Source organism: Nyctereutes procyonoides, unplaced genomic scaffold, assembly GCF_905146905.1.
Source record: "Nyctereutes procyonoides isolate TBG_1078 unplaced genomic scaffold, NYPRO_anot_genome, whole genome shotgun sequence".
Lineage (NCBI taxonomy): Eukaryota > Metazoa > Chordata > Mammalia > Carnivora > Canidae > Nyctereutes > Nyctereutes procyonoides.
Genome location: NW_026575047.1, coordinates 26,401,545 through 26,421,958, shown reverse-complemented (window position 1 = coordinate 26,421,958; position 20,414 = coordinate 26,401,545). Strand labels below are relative to the sequence as shown.

General features: G+C 37.1%; 1 long non-coding RNA gene across 1 annotated transcript in view; it reads left to right on the top strand.

Moving 5' to 3' along the window:
* LOC129510452 (uncharacterized) overlaps positions 1 to 19,208 on the top strand; it is a 170,649-nt gene extending 151,441 nt beyond the window's left edge. The window contains exon 3 of the long non-coding RNA XR_008664599.1: positions 18,919 to 19,208. This is a non-coding gene — a long non-coding RNA (uncharacterized LOC129510452). The remainder of the gene's footprint in view (positions 1 to 18,918) is intronic.
* The last annotated feature ends 1,206 nt before the right edge of the window (positions 19,209 to 20,414 follow it).

The window sequence follows — 20,414 nt, the reverse complement described above, 5'->3', positions numbered from 1 at the left end:
GAAATTGAATAACCACTTTAGAAAACACCTTGGCAATTTCTTGAGTAGTAAAATATACTTTAATTATGCAACCAACAGTCTCACTCTTAGGTGTCTACCCAATACATGAAAACCTGTGTCCATACAAATATTTGTCTGTTCGTTGTAGCTTTATTCATAACTTAAAAAAATGGACACAACACAGTAACTAGGCAGTTGAGAAACAAATTGTGGTATATTTATTCAAAGGGATAATGTTCAGCAATGAAAAGGAAGATATTAGTGATACATCCAACAACATGATAAGTCTCAGTGCATTATGCTAAACAAAAGAAGCTAGACACAAAAGACTACACATTGTATCATTCTGTTTATATCAAATTACTAAAAAAGCAAAACTATAGTGATGGAAATTAGGTCAATCGTTGCTAGGAGCTGTGGGTAGAGTAGGGAATTGACTCAAAAGAGACATGAGGTTGCTTTCTGGAGCAATGGAAATGTTCTAAATCATGAGGGTCATGGTAATTAAATGACTATATTTATTTGCCCAAACTCATTTAATTTTAAAAGTAATATTGGTATATTTTATTGTATTCTCATTATACCTAAAGCTGATGAAAATAATTAATAAATGCATATCTTGGCTTATTGTGTGTTTCTTCCACTACAGTCTAGAAGATGAGCTTCTTGAGAGCTATGTTTAGAACCAGCATGCTTGGCACAGAATATATTATTAATATTTTTTGGAAGAATGTATGTTCCACGCTTTTGACAATAGTTTTGAACTCATATATTTCTGTTTTTGAATCTGTCATTCGCCATTTACTACCTGTACCAACATGGACAATATCTTTAATGTTGGGATTAAAAATTGAATTTCTTTTATAGAATTATTATGAAAATGAAATAATGCACAAGAGTAATATGCTTATAGCGCTATCTGGCATGTGGTAAGTATACATTAAGTCAAATTAATTTGCTATTATTTTCTATAACCATTTCACCCAAATTGCCTATGACTGTTAAATTATTATTATTTGGTTCATTTCTTAAGATTAGAGAGTTTACATTTATTTATTTATTCTTCTTATTGCCTGAAAGTCCTAGAACAAGTAAGCACTTAATAAATGTTTGTTGAATATTGCCTGATTCTTCAAGTGTACAAGAACCATCCTTTCTCATGCCTGGGGATATGGACACATACTATTATCCTTTCCTAGGAATGTTACCTATCTCTGTCATATTTATGCACACCCATGTGCACACATTCAAATTCCATTTATACTTACTGTTGAAGTTTAAGCAACACTTTCACAGAAGCAAATGTCCCTGACTTCTGAGAAGAGACTAGATTACCTTCTTTTGTGCTTTCATAGTATTCAATACTTTTCCTTTGCAGCACTTGTCGAAATGTGCAATGATACATTTGTATGATTATTTGGGTAGTGTAAGCTCTAGGCAGGCTGGACCCATAGCTGGGTCCATTTTATCTCTAGACTACTAGTCTATTAACATTTCTTGACAGAAAGAAGGAAGTGGGGAGAAAGGACCACAGTAGTTTGGGGTTGTCATGTAGAGAAAGGTTTCTTTTTTTTTTTTAAGATTTTAGTTATTCATGAGAGACACTCAGAGAGAGAGGCAGAGACACAGGCAGAAGGAGAAGCAGTCTCTATGCAGGGAGCCCAATGTGGGACTTGATCCCAGGACTCCAGGATCATGCCCTGGGCTGAAAGCAGGTGCTAAACGACGAGCCACCCAGGCTTCCCACTTTTTTTCTTTTTTGGAATGTATAATTTATTTTTTCCCCAAAGATTTTAATTTACTTATTTGAGAGAGAAAGAGAAAGAGAGAGCAAGCAAGCAGGAGGAGCAGAAGGAGAGGAATAAGTAGACTCCATGCTGAGCACAGAACCTGACATGGGGCTCAATCTCAGGACCCTGAGATCATGACCTGAGCCCAAATCAAGGGTCTGATGGCTCCACCAACTGAGCTACCCAGGCACCCTTGGATAGTGTATTCAAATTTGTTTATTTAGTTATTACTTGTTTTTTTTTTTTTTTTTTTGGTTAAGCATTAGGCCTGGGCTGAATTTCAGGTGGTTCAACAGTAACCATCAAGTGGGGTGAAAATATAGGTCAGCTTATCTGCTAAAAGAAAGAGAAATCAGGGAGACATTCCCACAAAATCATCAGTTTCTAGGTCATGTAACTGAGCTATCTTAAGCAATGGTTGTGCTTGGGAGGGGTTGCCTGGTGAGGGCCTGGGAAGTATGTTTTCCCAATCTATTGACTCTCTTGCTCAGCAGTTTACAGTTGGTCCTCTTTATGCATACATATAGCTCCAATTCTTGAGACTGTTGTTGTTGTATAAAGCCTCTTCTGATGCAGCCCAAATGCATTTTACTTCTTCCATGCACAGTATCCTCTCCCTCTTTCCAAAGAGGACTTTATTCTATCCCTTTACTATACAGACTCAAGGCTGGATCTCTCTTTCATATGCCTGATTCATGAGCTTCAACAACTCTTTTTGAAACATATATTCTAATTTTCACATCGTAACTATAACATTCCTTTTCATTGTCTATGGAGCTCACCTCAAAATGTAGTTTGGAATTTACTAAGATGCCTGATACATAGTAGGAACTGAGAAAAGTTGGTTGAAATAAATGTACATTCAAAAGTTGGTCAATTATCTCTTATGGCCCATGTGAAGTCATAGGAATTTTAGTGCTTTTCTTTCATTTTCTCTTTAGTCAACAATATTATAAACACGTTAGACAATGTGTATGGTCCTGAAGGGACAATGGTGAGGAAAATAAAGAAGTTCTTTAAAGAACTTTGAGTCCAGTTAAAATGACCCAATGAACAGTAGATTACAACATGACATGACTAGTCCTATTCTAAGGGACACTTAGTGACCTGAGGCAATGCTTCAGAGGACAGATGGAGGGTGAGGGAAGTCTTCCCAGAGACATGAGAGTACGGCTCTTCTTTCTTGATCCTGTTCCCTCTCTTGAAGGCAATTCCTTTATTCCAGTGGTAAATTCCAGCAAAGCTTTTCTATAGGGTACAGAGACTAAGAATTAGCACAAGCTAAACCCTGTGCAGAGGCTTCCTCCATCACCATAACAGCTCTTGGAGGTAGAGGATATCATGCTCATGAGAAAATAGAAACTAGCAAAGAGTAAGTAACTTTGCTGAGGACACACAACTGGTGAGTATGTGCCTCATTCTGTCTGGTTGCCAATCCAGTGCTCTCTTCTATCAAAGGCAAAATGAAACAAACCCAAGCTTCCTGCTTATGACAAATAAAAAAAAAACACTATAAAAATTGGCTACAATAATCATCTTAAAAAGTCCAATAGTATAATGATGGTGATGACAAGAGTAATAGCACTACCTCTAATCGGGACATCTGCTTTCAACCTTGATGGGGAGTCTCCATCAATGACTCCATTCATGCCACTCGTTTTGCTAAGGAGTTTATCCTAGGTAACAAAATCATCCAGAAGGAAAGCTAGGAGCAAATTGAGGCCTTTAATCCCTTGATGCTTATTCCTCTACCAGGGCCTCTAAAATTCGGCAACCAATATTCTAATCACCCTGTATCACTATTTTTCCCATTTGTACAACAGAGTTATATTTTAATTGTGTGGTAAGTACAGACAGATTAACACAACTAAAGATTGATCTTTGTTTCACTTGGCTTACTGGGAACTTTATCCAGAAGGATATTGGTTAAATACACCCACAATATATAGAAGCCTTGAAGGATAGATGTGTATAATATGTTAGAACTATTTTTTTTACATGAACCTGAATTGGTATACAGCAACTGATTAATAACCTTAAGAATGAAAATGTCAGGCTTATTGCATAAATATTAGCCAGCAGACCTCAATTTGTTTTGGATAAGGATCAGCAGTCACGCATAACACAGAAGAAAGACACCTCTGACATAAAAAATCCCCTCTAAATATCAAGATCTATTTAAACAAGACATTTGGAAACACAAGCAGTCTAATTAATAATCCATTATATAAGTAACATTTGCTTATTTTAATTACTGTGAACTTCAATTATGTCTCTTCCATAGTAATGAACACAAACCTGTTTCTCAGGTAAAGGTTTGTGGTTGATGTTCTTAGAAATCCTAGGACTTGTTGATGACTCAGTGCTTAGGTACAGGGCAGGAGAACAGAGCCTGGCATGATACCCACCAGCAGAGGAGGGGCAGATGTTGTCTCAGCAAGCTCTAGTGCTAAAATGAAATCCTGAAATCCCAACTCTACTCTCTTCTGCTTGAAAACCTTTCATTCTTTTGTTTTTGTTTACAAAGAACTGTTCAGACTTCTTATTAGTCACTAGGTTAGTCATGACAGAACTTTTCTTACTTCTTAAGACACATCTGTTGCCATTTTTCCCTTCTGCCTCCTTACACACTGGCTGTGTGAAATTCCCTGGTTCTCAGGATATTTCATGCTTTCACTTGTCTTCGGGATTTTGCCCATGCTGATTCTGTCTGAAATCCTCTTCTTTTTTCCTTGCCTAGAAACTACTTGTTATTTAGGGCTGGATCCAGTATCACCTGCGTGGAAAATCTTCCCTAGCCTTCTACTCCCGTTTCCACCACACCCAACTCACTCCTGAGCTGTGCCAGTGGCCTCCTCTCCAAGCGATCAGAGCACTCAGTGTTTACCACTGTTGTCTGTACCTGGAAGAACAGCTCCTCCCTGGGGAAACAGTCTTTCTCTCTAGCTTGGACAGACAGATTATTTTTCTTCTTTTCTGTCTGTCTTTTAATATATATATATATATATATATATATATATATATATATATATATAGTGTGTGTGTGTGTGTGTGTGTGTGTTTTAATGAACACTGGTAGATTTATAGACTGGCCCACTCTCATCACCTTCTATGGACAGATAGATTCTTACATAGCCCTTCTGTGTTTAGAGCTAATAGGAAGATAGTCTACCAAAGAAATGCCTCGGATCAAAGAGTAAAAGAAAAAAATAGCTTCCAATCTTCTATAGGCCTCTTGGTAATTAAGAGGTAGTCAACGGGAGCAGATGTTTCTATATGGAACCTTGTTTCTCATAAATCCCTAAGGACCCAGGACATAGTCTGAAGGCAAGTGGGCATTGATCTTCATAATATTGGAAGATGCTATAACCAATGGGCAATACCAATTATGCAGGTATCATTGCAGTTGGGAAAATGTCCCCTACTTAATTCCCTTATGACCCCTTGGTTAAGATGGATTCAGACAGCATTGTATTTGAGAATTAATTCTCATCCCTAGAAAGTGTATATTTATTTCCTTGATCTAATTAATATCTTTCATTTGATGATTAAGAAGAATGAAGGGGCATTTCTGTACCTCACTCAGGAGAAGAGAATTTGAAGGACTGAACTGTTATGAGAGATGTTGAAAGCCAGACTTCATCTTGGAATATCTTGTTAAACATTTGGACATAAAGATTCAGACTTTGGAAAATGTACTGCTATGTGATGGTTGTGAGTTCTAGAGGTCCTTGGGGAATAGTGAAAGGTCAGGCACTGGTTGGACATGTAGAATCTATGCTCAGACCAACCCTTGTGGGTAAGAGGTAAGGATCGACACTGAAGATTTGAAGAAAATGGTATTCTGAAGTATAGATTGGTAAGTAGTCTGAGAAATGTGAACAGTCCAATTTTTCTTATAGTTTTCCTTTTCATTATAAGAATATTCATTTACTTATTGAGTCACTGCCTTTTGGCAAGTCCCAGGTACTAGGGATACAGAAAATACAGGCAGCAGGATGCTTTTCTTGAGGGGATTAGAAATGTGGTGGGGCAAGACATACAATAAATACAAAAACAAAGAAATGTATAGGATGCATTCAGGTCTTGATGACAATGCAAGAAATATAAGTGGATATTGTTAGAGTGCACTTCATGGGGTGTGAGATAATAATCGGAGCATCTTCAAGGAACAGGGAAGGACTTATAGTTTGGATTCAAAGAGCAAGAGAGAGAAGTCAGAGAGAGATTGGAAGAGGACAGCAGAATCCAGATCTTGAAGACCACAGTGAAGATTTTGACCTTTAAATGTTATGGAAATATTGGCAAGTTCATGTAATACAGATGTGTTCTAATTTATATTTTTAAAGTTGTTCTGGTTGTTAAGGGAGAATAGATTTTTGGGGTAGGATGACAAAGAATAGAATCTGAGAAATCAGTTAGGAAACTATTACATTAGTCACATTACAAATAATTGTGAGTTGCTGGAATTACAGTGATCTCCATTACTGATCTGCAGTGAGAAGAAAAGGTTAGTTTGGGGATGGACATGGCAGGATTTGCTGCTTTTATTATAAAGTTTTTTTTTTAGAGTTTATTTATTTTTTCATGAGAGACACACAGAGAGAGAGAGAGGCAGAGACACAGGAGGAGGGAGAAGCAGGCTCCATGCCGGGAGCCCGACGCGGGACTCGATTCCGGGACTCCAGGATCGCGCCCTGAGCCAAAGGCAGGCGCCAAACTGCTGAGCCACCCAGGGATCCCTAGTGTAAAGTTTTATATTTTTCCTTTCCATGCATGTTGCCTTTCAGTGGCATTAAGTATGTGCATATAGTTTTGTGCAATGGTACTGTATGGAATACAGAGTTGGGGCAAAGGCTGACTTGCCCTTCATTCGCCCACTGCCTGGACCCATCAACGGTATAGTAACAGGGTTCTAGGTAGTCATGACCTACAGTTTGAGATGTCACTAGCCACAGAGTGAGAGTTGGAGAGAAAATATCAAGTGGGGAAAGAATTGCCGAGGGTACCCCTCTGAGGAAGACATGAGACAAATTGCCTCTTTCCAAGATATTGTAGAGGAAGATGCTGCTAGGGGTAAGATGGGCAGAGGGATGGGATGGAAGAGAACCAATGCACTATACATTTATCTCTGAGTTCTCATTGTTTGTCAAGTCCTTCACTAAAGTTACATCACTGTAATAGGCTGGAGCTAGATCATATTCATTTTCATATCCTAATAATTGGCATACTACCTGGCACATACTACTTGGTAATACTAATGAATGAATGATGGAATTATTTATTGAAAAGGTTTTGGTTTGAAAAATTAGTCTTTTTCTGGCTTTTTAAGCAAGTGTGGCTCATACAATCTGGAATCAGGCATCCTGCCTTTTTAACTTTTATATCTTGGTGATCATGTTGCTGCTCCATATTTATCACCATTAGATGGCCGAACCCTGTCCAGCAGAGGCCTCCTTTTGCCCCTGACCCTGCATGATGCAATTTGTATTGGCCAGAGGGAAGGCATATACATTGGCATGAAATGTGAATATGCCTATTAACATTTATTCCAGAGAATGTGGTGAGCCATAGGAATCAGCTCAGAGGTTCAGCTGGGGCCCCTGGTCAGCACATTCCTCGAGCTCCCAGAAAAGGGCAAGCAAAGAATATTTACAGCCATGGAGAAATGGCCTCATAAAAATGCATAAGGGTGTGTGCACAGAGTGATGACTTGGATGAAAAAAGCAGTGTTTACATACTGTTACACTAAAAATATTCACACCTCATCAAATTGTCAGTCTTGTTTGCTGGCAACAATGGGATTTTTCCCTCTGTAAGGCAGTAAAGCTCTCGGCAGAGCATTGAGCATTATGTCTCATTAATCCTTCCCAGATCCCGGCGAGGTGGGTGGTGAGGGTTAGGTTTCCTGCTGTATCAGAATAGAATAGATCAAGATTCATTTTATCCCCTCTCTGCCCTCATGTGATAGAGGATATGTGCCACTTCATGTTTAAAGCTTTATTAGTTTACTGTGGCTCTTGGGGGTGGGTCTTCCTAATGTCATCTGGTCTATGACCCTTGTGCTGATGAGTAAATGAAGTCCTCGAGGAGGGAAATCAATTCACCAAGGCCCCTCAGCTAGTTGATGGAAAATCTAAGGGAACTAATTTCCCACCCAGAGAAAGGCAGAACGAGTAAGGGCATAAACACATTTAAACACCTACTAGATGTCAAGCATTTCATATGTAATAATTTTTGTAATCACTATGGCAATATTGTAAGCTTGGTTTTGTTATTATTATTACTATTAATTATTACACTTTTCCAGATGAAAGTTATAAGATCACGGTTCATGTAAATTTTGTATTCAAACCTGAATACATCATTAGATACCAAAGCTAATGACAGATATCCTGGTATCATCCACTTTGTACCCATTGGAGAGACTAAGCACATAGCAGAGGCTCAATAGTGTTTCCTTCTTAATATAATATTGCAGAGGAAAGATGCTGTGGAGACAGGCCTGAATTTAAATGAAGATCTCTTCATTGGTAAGTGGGCACCCTATGAATGATGCAGAAAGTATTCCTGAGCATCAATTTTCTCATCTATAAAATAAATAAAATAAAATATTCCCATGGCAGAATGGATGTGAAAATAAAACGAGGGAGCCCAAAGAAAGTGAACATCATCCAGAAGGACTGCTCCATACTTGGATCCTTCCTCTGATCAGTTTTGTTTCTGTATTGTGGATTCACCCTATGAGTTGACTTGTTTATAGTGTGTCCAAGATGGTTGATATCTTTCCTGTTGATTTTCACTAGTTATCAGTCCCCACTTGCAGGAGTCATACTCTCCAAGGTCATCTCAGAAGATCATTGAGTTAGACTATTCAGGCATCTTGGCAGTAGGAACCATACTGTTAGCCCATTGACAACTGAATATATATTGAGCATATTGATATTGCATGGGATACTGAAAGCCAAGACATGGTGAGCTCAAGGGAGCCAGCAGGGATCATTTCAATATCTGTGAATCCTTGGGATAACACTTAACCTCTTTGTGCTTTAGTCTTCTTATCTACATTATGGGCATAAAAATGAAAAAATTTGAGAAGCTTAAGTGAGATAATACATATAAAGTACTTAGTCAGTGCCCAGCATACACTAAAGGTTTAGTAAATACTAGTTATAAGTATTATTAGTCATTATAGTTCATTAAAGAAAACATAAGTTAATGATTTCTAATACAAGATGATATATAATTAAGCCATTTGCAATTCAATGTGTCTTTTAAATTTCTGTTAAATACTGAATAAAGTATTAATTTAAAAATACATGAATTAAATAAAATAACAATAAAAACACCTACATTCCATCACCTAATATTTTCGAAAACCACCATATACACCCCCTCATCACATGCCTGTCCTCCTTACAGAGGCAACTGCAACCCTGACTTTTGCATTGAACCTCCTCTTTCTTTTCTTTATGGTTATACCGGTTTTGTTTGCATTTCTTAAGAATAACATATTTGTTTTAGTTTTGCATGATTTTGACATCAATATAAATGGAGTAACATTGCCATCAATCCTTTGTTTCTGACTTTTGTTTGTTCAGCATTGTATTCTGAGATGCATCTGTGTTGATCAAGTAGTTTTAATTTATTCTCTTCAGTACTATAGAGTATGCTAGTTTATATATATGGCAGAATGAGCTTATCCATTTTAATCCTTTTTTAAAAAATATTTTATTTATTTATTCATGAGAGACACACACAGAGAGATGCAGAGACACAGGCAGAGGGAGAAGCAGGCTCCCTGCAGGGAGCCTGATGTGGGACTCGATCCTGGGACCCTGGAATCTCGACTTGAGCTGAAGGCAGACACCCAACTGCTGAACCACCCTGGCGTCCCTCTATTTTACTCATTATCTATGAATCCTTGTACATTTAAGTTGCTTCCTTTTAAACTTATTTTTTATTACTATATCATTCCTCTATCAACATTATTATATAAATTCTTGGTATGCATGGGTGGGATTCTCTAAAGGGTGGTTATTTGGAAGTGAAACATGGGTTCCAGGAGCATATGACATTACTATATGATACTATTGCCTTGTTTTACAAAATAACTATAACTGTTTACACTCTTACTTGCAGTATATGAGTTATAGTTGCCCCCAATCCTTGCCAATACTTGATATTCTCATTCTTTAATTTTTGCCAATTTATTGGATGAAAAATAGTGAACTTCTTATGGTTTCAGTGTGCATTTCTTTGAGCTGAGAATATTTAGAATGCTTACTGGTCACTAGAATTTCTGCTTTCGTAAAGCACTTATTAGAGACTTTGCCCATTCCCTCCTCCCCCCTCAATATTTTTAATTTATCAATCAGTGTAAGTTCTTTTTACTGTCTGAATACTAATTTTGTAAGTACATATTCCCAAACATCTTCTTTCACTTTGTGGTTTGTCATTTCAGTGTTTGTACTATGTCTCTGGACAGACAGCTGTTCTTAATATTTCTGAGTACATCATCAGCTCCTCATGATTTGTACTTTCTATTTCTTGTTTAGAAACCCTGCCCTATCCAGATGTCATAAATATATTCTGGTGCTCTCCTATATTCTAAAAGTTTTATAGTTTTACTTTTAACATATAAATATTTAATCCACTGGAATTTATTTTGTATATCATGTGAAATAGGAGTTAAATTTCATTTTTGTCCAAAACTGATTGTTCCAGGATCATTTATTAACTAGTTTATTTTGTGCCACTGATAGATCATACTGGCTGTGTCATAAATTAAATTTCTGTACATTGAGGGGGGCTGCTAGTGGGCTTTAATTTTTCTTCTCATGTATTTATTTGCCTATGTGCACAATCCTACCACCCTCCTATAATCACCATCTATTAATATTGATGTTTGGTATTTTGAGAGCCAAATCCCACCATCGCTCTTCCTCAGGATAATTCCTTGGCTCTTGTTCTTCCATATAAAATAGTTGAGTCAATTTGTCAAATTTCTTAAAAATAACCTGTTGGAATATTCTTAGAATTACATTGTCTTTATAGATTTATAGAACAATTAGAAAGAAATGACATAAATATTGAGTCTTACTATCCATGAACATGATATAGCACTTCTTTTATTTTGTTCTTTAATGTTCTGCAATAAAATAACTTTCCATAAAGTTACTTCCTCTCTGTTATATCTATGTACTTGATAATTTATGTCATTATAAATTGTTTCCTTTTTAAAATTTTAAAAGACTTTATTTAGAGAGAGAGAGAGAGAGAAAGAGAGAGAGAGCATGAGCAGGGGGAGGGGCAGAGGGAGAGGGAGGAGCAGGATCCCCTCTGAGCAGGGAGCCTAACAGGGGCTCTGTAGATCCCAGGACCCTGGAATCATGACCTGAGTTGAAGGTAGATGCTTAACCAACTAAGTCACCAAGGCACCCCTTAGATTGTTCCCTTTTTAAAATACATTTTCTCTCTATTCATTATTTTGTTATTAATTTGTATCAAGAATCCTTGATATCTGTTAATAGAGTTACATAATCTGTCAATCTGAGTTCTTCTGTGTAATCATATTATCCTGAATCATAAGTTTTGCTTTTTTTTTTTATAATGAACTCATACCACCTGTTTCTTTTTTTTTGACTTTCTGTTCTGCCAGAGGATTTCTAGCAAACGTTGCTTGAAAAAGGTGAGAGTAAGCTTTGATTTCTTATTTCTGATCTGAAGAATTATTTCAGGCCTGTTTTGGAGCTGGATTCCTCCAGGCAAGATATGTTCTGCCACTCTGGGAATATTTTAAACCAAATTTTCAGGTAGGGGTTTTCAGGCTACCTAGTTACTGAGATTTGGGGCTGCCAATATGATTAGTGGCCAGTTTGTGGTAAAGAATTTTTAGGGAACTTTTTCCTCTTATTTTAGTGTAGGGACTATTGAGAGGTTGGGGTGGGATTATTTTACATTCACCCTTATATTAACTTTATTCATGTGGGGACTCTCTTATCAGACTCTCTACTTTGGGTGGTTTTTGGGGCTTGTCTCCTTGCCAACAAGAGTTCCAGGCCACTGGAGTTAAGCAAATACCCCAGATGAGAGCTGACTTCACTGCTCTGTTTCACTCTCTGGAGTTCCCTTCCACAATGAGTTTTTGACTTTTATGTATTTTTTCTGCCTTGTCAACCCATAAGTGAATTTTAAAATAAAATTTTCTATATAGTATCCAACATTCGCAGTGTTTTCAGTGTTAGAATGTCTTGTTTATCATAGTTCTGGAAACACAAGTCCCCAGTGTGCCTTTTCAACATATCTCCTATGGGCATACAGCGATGCAATAACAAGTCACCAACCTCACCCTCGTAGAGTTTATAGTACAGCTGGAAGACAGGTATGTAAACAGGGCATTATGTTATCATGACACTAGCCATGGAGAGGGAACTGAGTAGGCAGGACCTTCAGGAAAGAGGGAGATGTATTTTCAGAGGTCCTGAGGTAAGAGGGTGAATCTGGGGTATTAGGAGAAGTCTGTTTCCTGTAGGCACTGGTGATTGATCTTCATTCCTACTCTAGAAGGTAAGAGAAGCAAGTTTCACCATTAAGAAACAAGGGAATGAGTCTCACAGAGATCCACCGATTTACCCTTGAGGGGCCATTGGTAGCAAACTGAAAAATCTGGTCTTTTGACTCAAAGCCTACCATTCTTTCTACTATGGGTATGGTTGGGGCTGAAATATAGGATGCTGAATCCCTTCTGATATATTCTAAGAGCTCCACTGATCTAGCTACAGAAGGTATATGATCACTCCTCAGCCTTTACCTGAAGGCTGCTGTATTTGGAGAATTTATTTGTAATTTTATTTTGTTATTTTTCTCTCTACAAAAACTGGTCAGAGAAGGAGGGTGCTATAGAAAGAGAGGCTGTATCAGAGCTACCAGTGATCCTTAAGTTGGGCTGCTGATAATAGGTAAGTAAGGAGGTTTCTGAAATTGCAGCAGAGATCTAATCCTCTGCAGGCACTGAGATCTTTCATTACCTTGATCCAACAAGATCCCACCCATGCTTGTCCTTTTTGTTCCTCATGTTCTCTCTTTCACGGAGTCATCTTGGAAGCTGGTTTATATAACCTGAGCATATAGTATCTGATCAAAGCTTTGAACTTTGCCACCTGCCTCTCTGGATGTGGTCAGTTGTCTTCTCTGCTTTATTGAGACTTGATGTGCTGACTTGTCCATGTTTAATTTCTGCTTGGAGATGGCTATACCTGGGGGGTATCTCTAGAATTTGCATACATGAGAAGCCTAGGAAGAGCATCTGCAAAAGAAGGCAAAGGTGGGAGATGTTTCTGCAATTATATTTCCATAGAAAGCCCACAATTTGACCTGAGATTATTTTACTCCTTTTCATATCACTTTTCGCACAAGACAATGAGTCCAATTGTAGTACTTAATTCACTGAGCTCTTATAATGATGAAATGAATAAATATATGTAAAGTTTGGGAAGACCATGTGAAATGGAGCAATTGTTCAAGAAATGCAGGCTATAACAATATTACCAATACAAGCGTTTAACTGTTAGATTGCTTATTCAGGGTAGTGTTTTAGATGATCATGACAACAGTACTAGAGAGGAGGGCTAGACTTCTTTTGGTTCTTCAAAAGCCCCTGAGGTTTCCCACATATTTTACTGAACCTAGAGTATAATTTAAGGTGGGAAGAAGCTTCTCCCTTGCTTTAAATGTCTTCCAAGCATTCACAGTCTTCCAAGCATTCACAGTGTATAGTATATATATATATATAATATATATATATATACACACACACACACACACACACACACACATGCACATATCCCTACATACACACACATACACACATGCACATATATATACAGACACATATATTTAGAGGTTCTCATTTAAATACAGATGCTCTTTGAGATGGTTGACAAAGCAATAAAATGGGATAGGAATTTGGAATCAAAATACTTAGTATGGGGTCTTTGCTACTCTGTCTTCTACCTGTGTGGCCTTGAGTAAGTCTGTGTCAGGGCTCAACAATGTCTAGCTCTTCTCCCATTGTGGATAACCTCAGTTGTGTGGGAGCTTGTTTTTGCCTATGGTTGTGAGTAGTGATGCAGGCCATCCACTTCTGGGCTGAAGCATTGGTTAGTATGAGATCTTGACTTCTTCTCTTTTCCTGCAATAGTAGTTATCTAGGCCTCACATTAAGATGACAGATTCAAAAGGCTGGGTGATCAGCTTGGAGTACCCATTCAGCACAGGAAGGAAAATCATTCTTAGAGGGTCTCTCATGAACTCAGATCAGAAGGACTTTGTGGGAAAAATAAACTTTTTTCCTTTGAGCAACTGAAGCTTAGATATATTTTTTTAAATTTTTATTTATTTATGATAGTCATACAGCGAGAGAGAGAGGCAGAGACATAGGCAGAGGGAGAAGCAGGCTTCATGCCCCGGAGCCCGACGTGGGACTCGATTCCGGGTCTCCAGGATAGCGCCCTGGGCCAAAGGCAGGCGCCAAACCACTGCGCCACCCAGGGATCCCCGAAGCTTAGATATTTTTTTTGCTAATTTTAAATACTCCAGCCCATTTATGATTAATAACATCCCTTGAACCTTTCTGAGGTCTCAGTTTCCTCATCCTAAAAATGTGACTAATAATATCTACACAATTGTGGGATTTGGGAAGGATAAAATTAAACAAGTAATATGTTCAAATCTTCAAGGTAATATCTGGGCATATATATATATATACTTTGCTTCTATATCTTGGCTATTGTAAATAATGGTATAGTAAACATAGGGATGCATATATTTTTAAAAATAGTGTTTTCATTTTCCTTGGTTAATATCCAGTGGTGGAATAACTGGATCATTTGGTAATTCTATTTTTAATTTTTTGAGGATACTCCATGAAGTTTTCCAGAATGGCTGCACCAGTTTGCATTCCCACTAATAGTGCACAAGGGTTCTTTTTCTTCACATCCTCACTGACACTCATTATTTCTTATGTTTTTCTTTTAACCATTCTGATAGGTGTGAGGTGATATCCCATTGCTGTTTTGATTTGCGTTTCCCTAATGATTAGTGATATCATCTTTTCATATGTCTGCTGGCCATCTGCATCTCTTCTTAGGAAAAAAATGTGTATTCATATCCTCTTCCCATTTTTAATTGGATTATTTGTTTTGGTTGGTGTGGAGTTGTATGAGTTCTTTATATATTATGGATATTAATCTCTAATTGAATATATAATTTGCAAATATTTTCTCCCTTTCAATAGGTTGCCTTTTTGTTTTGTTGATGGTGTCCTTACTTGTGCAAAAGCTTTTTATTTTGATGCAGTTTCACTAATTTAATTTTACTTCTGTTTTCCTTGCCAAAGGAGACATATCTCGAAAATTGTTTCTATGTCTGATGTCAGAGTAATTGGTGCTTTTTTTTCTGCTAGGAATTTTATGGTTTCAGGTCTCCCATTTAGGTCTTTAATCCATTTTGAACTTACTTTTTGTGTGTGGTATAAGAAAGTGGTCTAGTTTCATTCTTTTGCATGTAGCTGTCCCAGTTTTCCCAAGACCATTTGTTGAAGAGACTTTTTCTTACTTTATATTCTCAATGTTCTTTCCTCAAATTTCCTTGTTGCAGATTAATTGACCATAAAAGTGTGAGTTTTTTCCAGGTTCTCTGTTTTATTTCATTGACCTATTTGTCTATTTTTATACCAATACTATGCTTTTTGATTATTACAGCTTTATAGTATATTTTGAAATCTGGGTTTGTGATACCTCCAGTTTTGTTCTCCTCTCCTCCCCTCAAAAATTGCTTCAGCTGTTCAGGGTGTTTTGTGGTTCTGTAGAAACTTTAGGCTTAGTTTTTCTAGTTATGTAAAAAATGCTGTTGGTGTTTTGATAAGAACTGTATTAAATCTGTAGATTACTTTGGATAGTATATACATTATAACAATATTGGCTCTCCCAATCCATGAGCATGTAGTATCTTTTTAAAAATGGATTTATTTGAGAGAAAGAGAGTGCATGTGAGCATGCAGTGGGAGGAGCAGCAAAAGACAGAGTATGAAGACTCCATGCTGAGTGCCAAACCTGATGAGGGGCTCAATCTGAAGACCCTGAGATCACAACCTGAGCTGAAATCAAGAGTCTGATGCTTAATTGACTGCACTACCAAGGTGCTCCATGATCATGTAATATATTTTAATTTTTTTTGTCATCTTCAATTTCTTCCATCAATATTTTATAGTTTTTCGGAGTACAGATCTTTTACCTCCTTGGTTAAGTTTATTCCTAGGCATTTTATTATTTTTGGTTCAAGTGTAAGTGGGATTGTTTTATTTTTCTTTTTCAAAAATATTAAAGAATTAAATGAAAGAAAAGCTAAGTGTAGTCAAAAATATCTTTGGTAAATTGGAAGTTATTCTGATGGATCTAACTCATTAGCTGAACAGCCAATTCTTCTTTTGCTTTAATTTGAATATAGTTTACACACAGTGTTACATTGGTTTCAATTGTACTTAGTGATTTAACCAGTTTATGCGTTATGTTATATCCACCACAGTTACAGCTACCATCTGTCCCATTACATTACTATTACAGTATCATTGACTGTATTCCTATGCTTTGCTTTTTATTCCAATGACACTCATTCCATAACTGGAGACCTGAATCTCCCTTTCACCCATTTTGCCCAAACTCCCACTCCCTTCTTTTCTGGGAACCATCAGTTTATTATCTGTATTTATAGTTCTGATTTTGCTTTTTGTTTATTCATTTTTTTTAAATTACATCTTTGAGTGAAATCATATGGCATTTGTCTTTCTCAGTGTGATTTATTTCACTGCATAATACTCACCCTAGGTCTATTCATGCTGTCTCAAATGGCATGATCTCATCCTTTTTTCGACTGTGTAATATTCCAGCAGTGTGTGTGTGTGTGTGTGTGTGTGTGTGTGTCTCTGTGTGTGTGTGTGTGTGTGTGACATTTCCCTTATTCATTTATCTATTGACGGACACTAAGGTTGCATCCATGTCTTGGCTATTATAAATAATGCTGCAATAAGCATAGGGTGCATATATCTTTTACAGTTAGTGTCTTCATTTTCCTTGAGTAAATACCCATAGTGAACTTATTGGATTATATGATATTTCTATTTTTAATTTTCTGAGGGGGATTATTTTCTTAATTTCTCTTTCTAATACTTTATTATTAGTGTATAAAAATGCAATAGAGGGCAGCCCGGGTGGCTCAGCAGTTTAGCGCCGCCTTCCACCCAGGGCGTGATCCTAGAGACCCAGGATGGAGTCTCACATCAGGCTCCCTGCGTGGATCCTGCTTCTCCCTCTGCCTGTGTCTCTGCCTCTTTCTGTGTGTCTCTCATGAATGAATAAATAAAATCTTAAAAAAAGCAATAGATTTCTATATATTAATTTTGTATCCTGTGACTTTGAATTTGTTTATCAGTTCTAATAATTTTTTGGTTAAGTCTTTATTTGAGGAATTATTACATTGAAAAAAAGAATATTTTGGAAATTCTGTACTAACACTGTACTTAGAGATCACCTCACACTTGTGTAAATGGGGCAACATAGAATCCTTGATTCTAGGGCTGGAGAAGAACTTCTATCATGTAGAGGGAAGAAGGATCTAACACTGAGCACACATTAGGCTATTTATGTGCTATTTTATGCTATTATTATTTTCTAAGGCAGTGGAATATGGTTTGGAAATGTTAATTAACTTGAGAAATGTCACATCCCAAAGAATTTTGTTACAGCTTTTGTCTTCCATTGTCTTCTTTGTTTTGCTTATTCAAAAAAACTGTACTTTTGGTTATACCAATGGCATAATTTTTACTAAACAAGAGACATAGATAATTCATGAAAATAGTAAAAAGCAATAATAAATAGCAATTTTAAGCAGCATTCAATTCTCCTGTTTAATGAGTTGGTAGATGTTACCAGAGGAGTGTCATGATGGTTGAAATGCATTATTTCCATTATGCCTTTAGTAATATTCAAATTAGCCTAAGGCTTTTCTAATACAGTCTTTATGAACTTGCAGGGTTCATAGGATCTCAAGAGGGTAACCACTGATATGGTCTAATTAACTCACATAATACATTCAACAACTGCCACAAATATGTTTTGAATTCTAATGTATTAAATTTAATTCTGGACCAGGGAGATCCAGCTGCATCTGTATGGAACTTGCATTTAGGTAGGGAGTACAATTAACAAAAATTAATAAGTAAATTATTTAGTATATTAGAAATGAAAAGTAGTAGGGGGAAAATAAAGTGAGGAGGAAAGATAGAGAGTTCTGGTGTGTGTTTTAATTTTAAACAGAGTGAATTAACTGAGCAAAAAAAGTAGAATAACTTGCTGACAGTCATGCATTCAAAAGGTGGCAGATAGTAGGAACCTTTTCCCTCTGCCCTAACTCAGTTTTACACTCTCAATTTGATTGGCTGTAGCCCTCTGAAATTTTTTTATCAAAGCCAAACCCAGGACAAATTAACAACACACAATTTTTCATTGGTGCATTTTTCAAGATCTTTTGGTTTTAAGACAAAGGTCTTAAATTTGTTTAAGCAAAAATAGATGATCTTAGTGGAAGGACACAAAGGTGTTTCATGGACCATATAGGGCGTGGGGACAATACAGCCTCTGGGAATGTGAATGCTGTCAAGATTTTCCATTGGTCTATCCTAAGATGAACTTCCTCCACATGGTTAGACATCTGACTGATGTCTTGTCCTTAGGCCCAGGCAAGAAGGGCCTCTGTTCTGTCCTGAGCATTAGTGGTTGCTGAACCTTTGAGCCCTTGCTTCCAAGTCCAGTCTTGCTGTCTGGTTGCAATGCCCCATGTTGCATCCTGTGGTTCTTTGAACCTCTTGTGGAGTTGACCAGATGCCTTTAGGAGCTCTAAGACTCAGACATGCAGGCATGTGCTAGGACCCAGAGCCTGCCAAGTTTCCAAGAGTAAGCCTGGCAAGCGGATCATTCCAAGCGGTTGGTTCAGCATTTTTTTGAAGGATTGTGTGAGTTTGGACCACAGAAAAAGGGTGCTGACATTCTGATTTTGGTTGATTCTCTCTCAGGTCAAAAAGAGGACAAGTTTGGACTACAATGATCCATGGCAACACTGGACTTGATCAAGTGGATGGTCCTTGCATCAGCTTTCCCAGCCTGTGTCCTGATAATGATGCCACTTCCAGTTTGCAGCATCTAATGAGTAAGGGTGAAGAGCAGTGGTATTGGAATTCTGTTGAATGAATTGGGGTCAAGATTTTATGCTCTACTAACTGTGATTCTGAGCATGTTATTTTGAGTTTTTTAAGCCTCACTTTTCCTTATTTTCAAAATGGGGAGATGAGAATTTTTAAGTGAGATGTTTGAAAAGTATTTAGAACAGTGTCTGGCACATAGAAACATTTATTATTATTATTATTATTATTATTATTATTATTATTACAACTAAGAGAGGTTACATCTTACTCAATGCCCCACATACAACTGGGCTCTAAATCAAATATTCTGGGGCACCAGTGGCTAGGTCAGTTAAGTGTCTGCCTTTGGCTCAGGTTGTAATCCCAGGGTCCTGGAATTGAGTCCTGCATCTGGCTCCCTGTTTAGTGGAGAGCCTGCTTCTCCCTCTGCCCCTTCCTCTGCTCCTGCTTTCTCTCTCTTTCTCTATCACATGTTCTCTCTTTCTCTCTCTCTCAAATAAATAAATGAAATCTTAAAAAAAATAAATCCAGTGTTCTCTGGACTCCATGTTATTTTGATTATGCCACACTGCCTTCTCAGATTAAAAAGGAGGAGGAGTCTAAAAGTAAAACCAATATTATCATAGAAACCATTTTATAATTAAGGCTTTTACTCTAGGAGCACTCCGGGTTTGCTGATGCTGACACACACATTTCTAAAATAAAACTCAAGTACAAAGTGTTTGACAGAAGGAAAACAAGAGAACATTTACAATTTTATTGAATGTCACTTTTATTAGGAGAAAAATACACATAAAGTTAATTTGTACTTTGAATTGCAAAATATGGACACTTAAGTAAATTTAACTCACAAAACGGAAATTATATCAAAGTGCAAAATTCTGGGGGGGGGAAGTAATCAGCTCTAATATTGCTCACAATAGTAAATTAAATTCAAATAGTTATTCCTGCTGCATTCAAGCTGTGATTTTAATTATCCTCAAATCTGGGGGTTCTAAGTTAGAGTTTTCGCAGTCACTGTAATTTTTGTCCTATTAACTATGCAACAGAATCAGCTTTATGTTAGAGTTTTCCAGATTATAAATGGTATGAAACTGTTGAATGGGGAGGACAGTGACAAATAGAGTTAAAAAGCTGCTCTTTGGTGTTTAAATGTTCAGATGTGACTTTTCTTAAGGGCTTAAAAAATCTTGTTTCCTATTTGAATTTGTCTGGTACCTCACTTGGCCAAGAAGTACTTGTTGGGTATTCATTATATGTCAGTCTCAGTGGTAAGTACTAAGAAGGAAGAAAAGAAAGAGTACAGGAAGAGGAAGGAGAAAAAATTCACATAAAATTATGTATTTTCATACCTCAAGAATATAAGA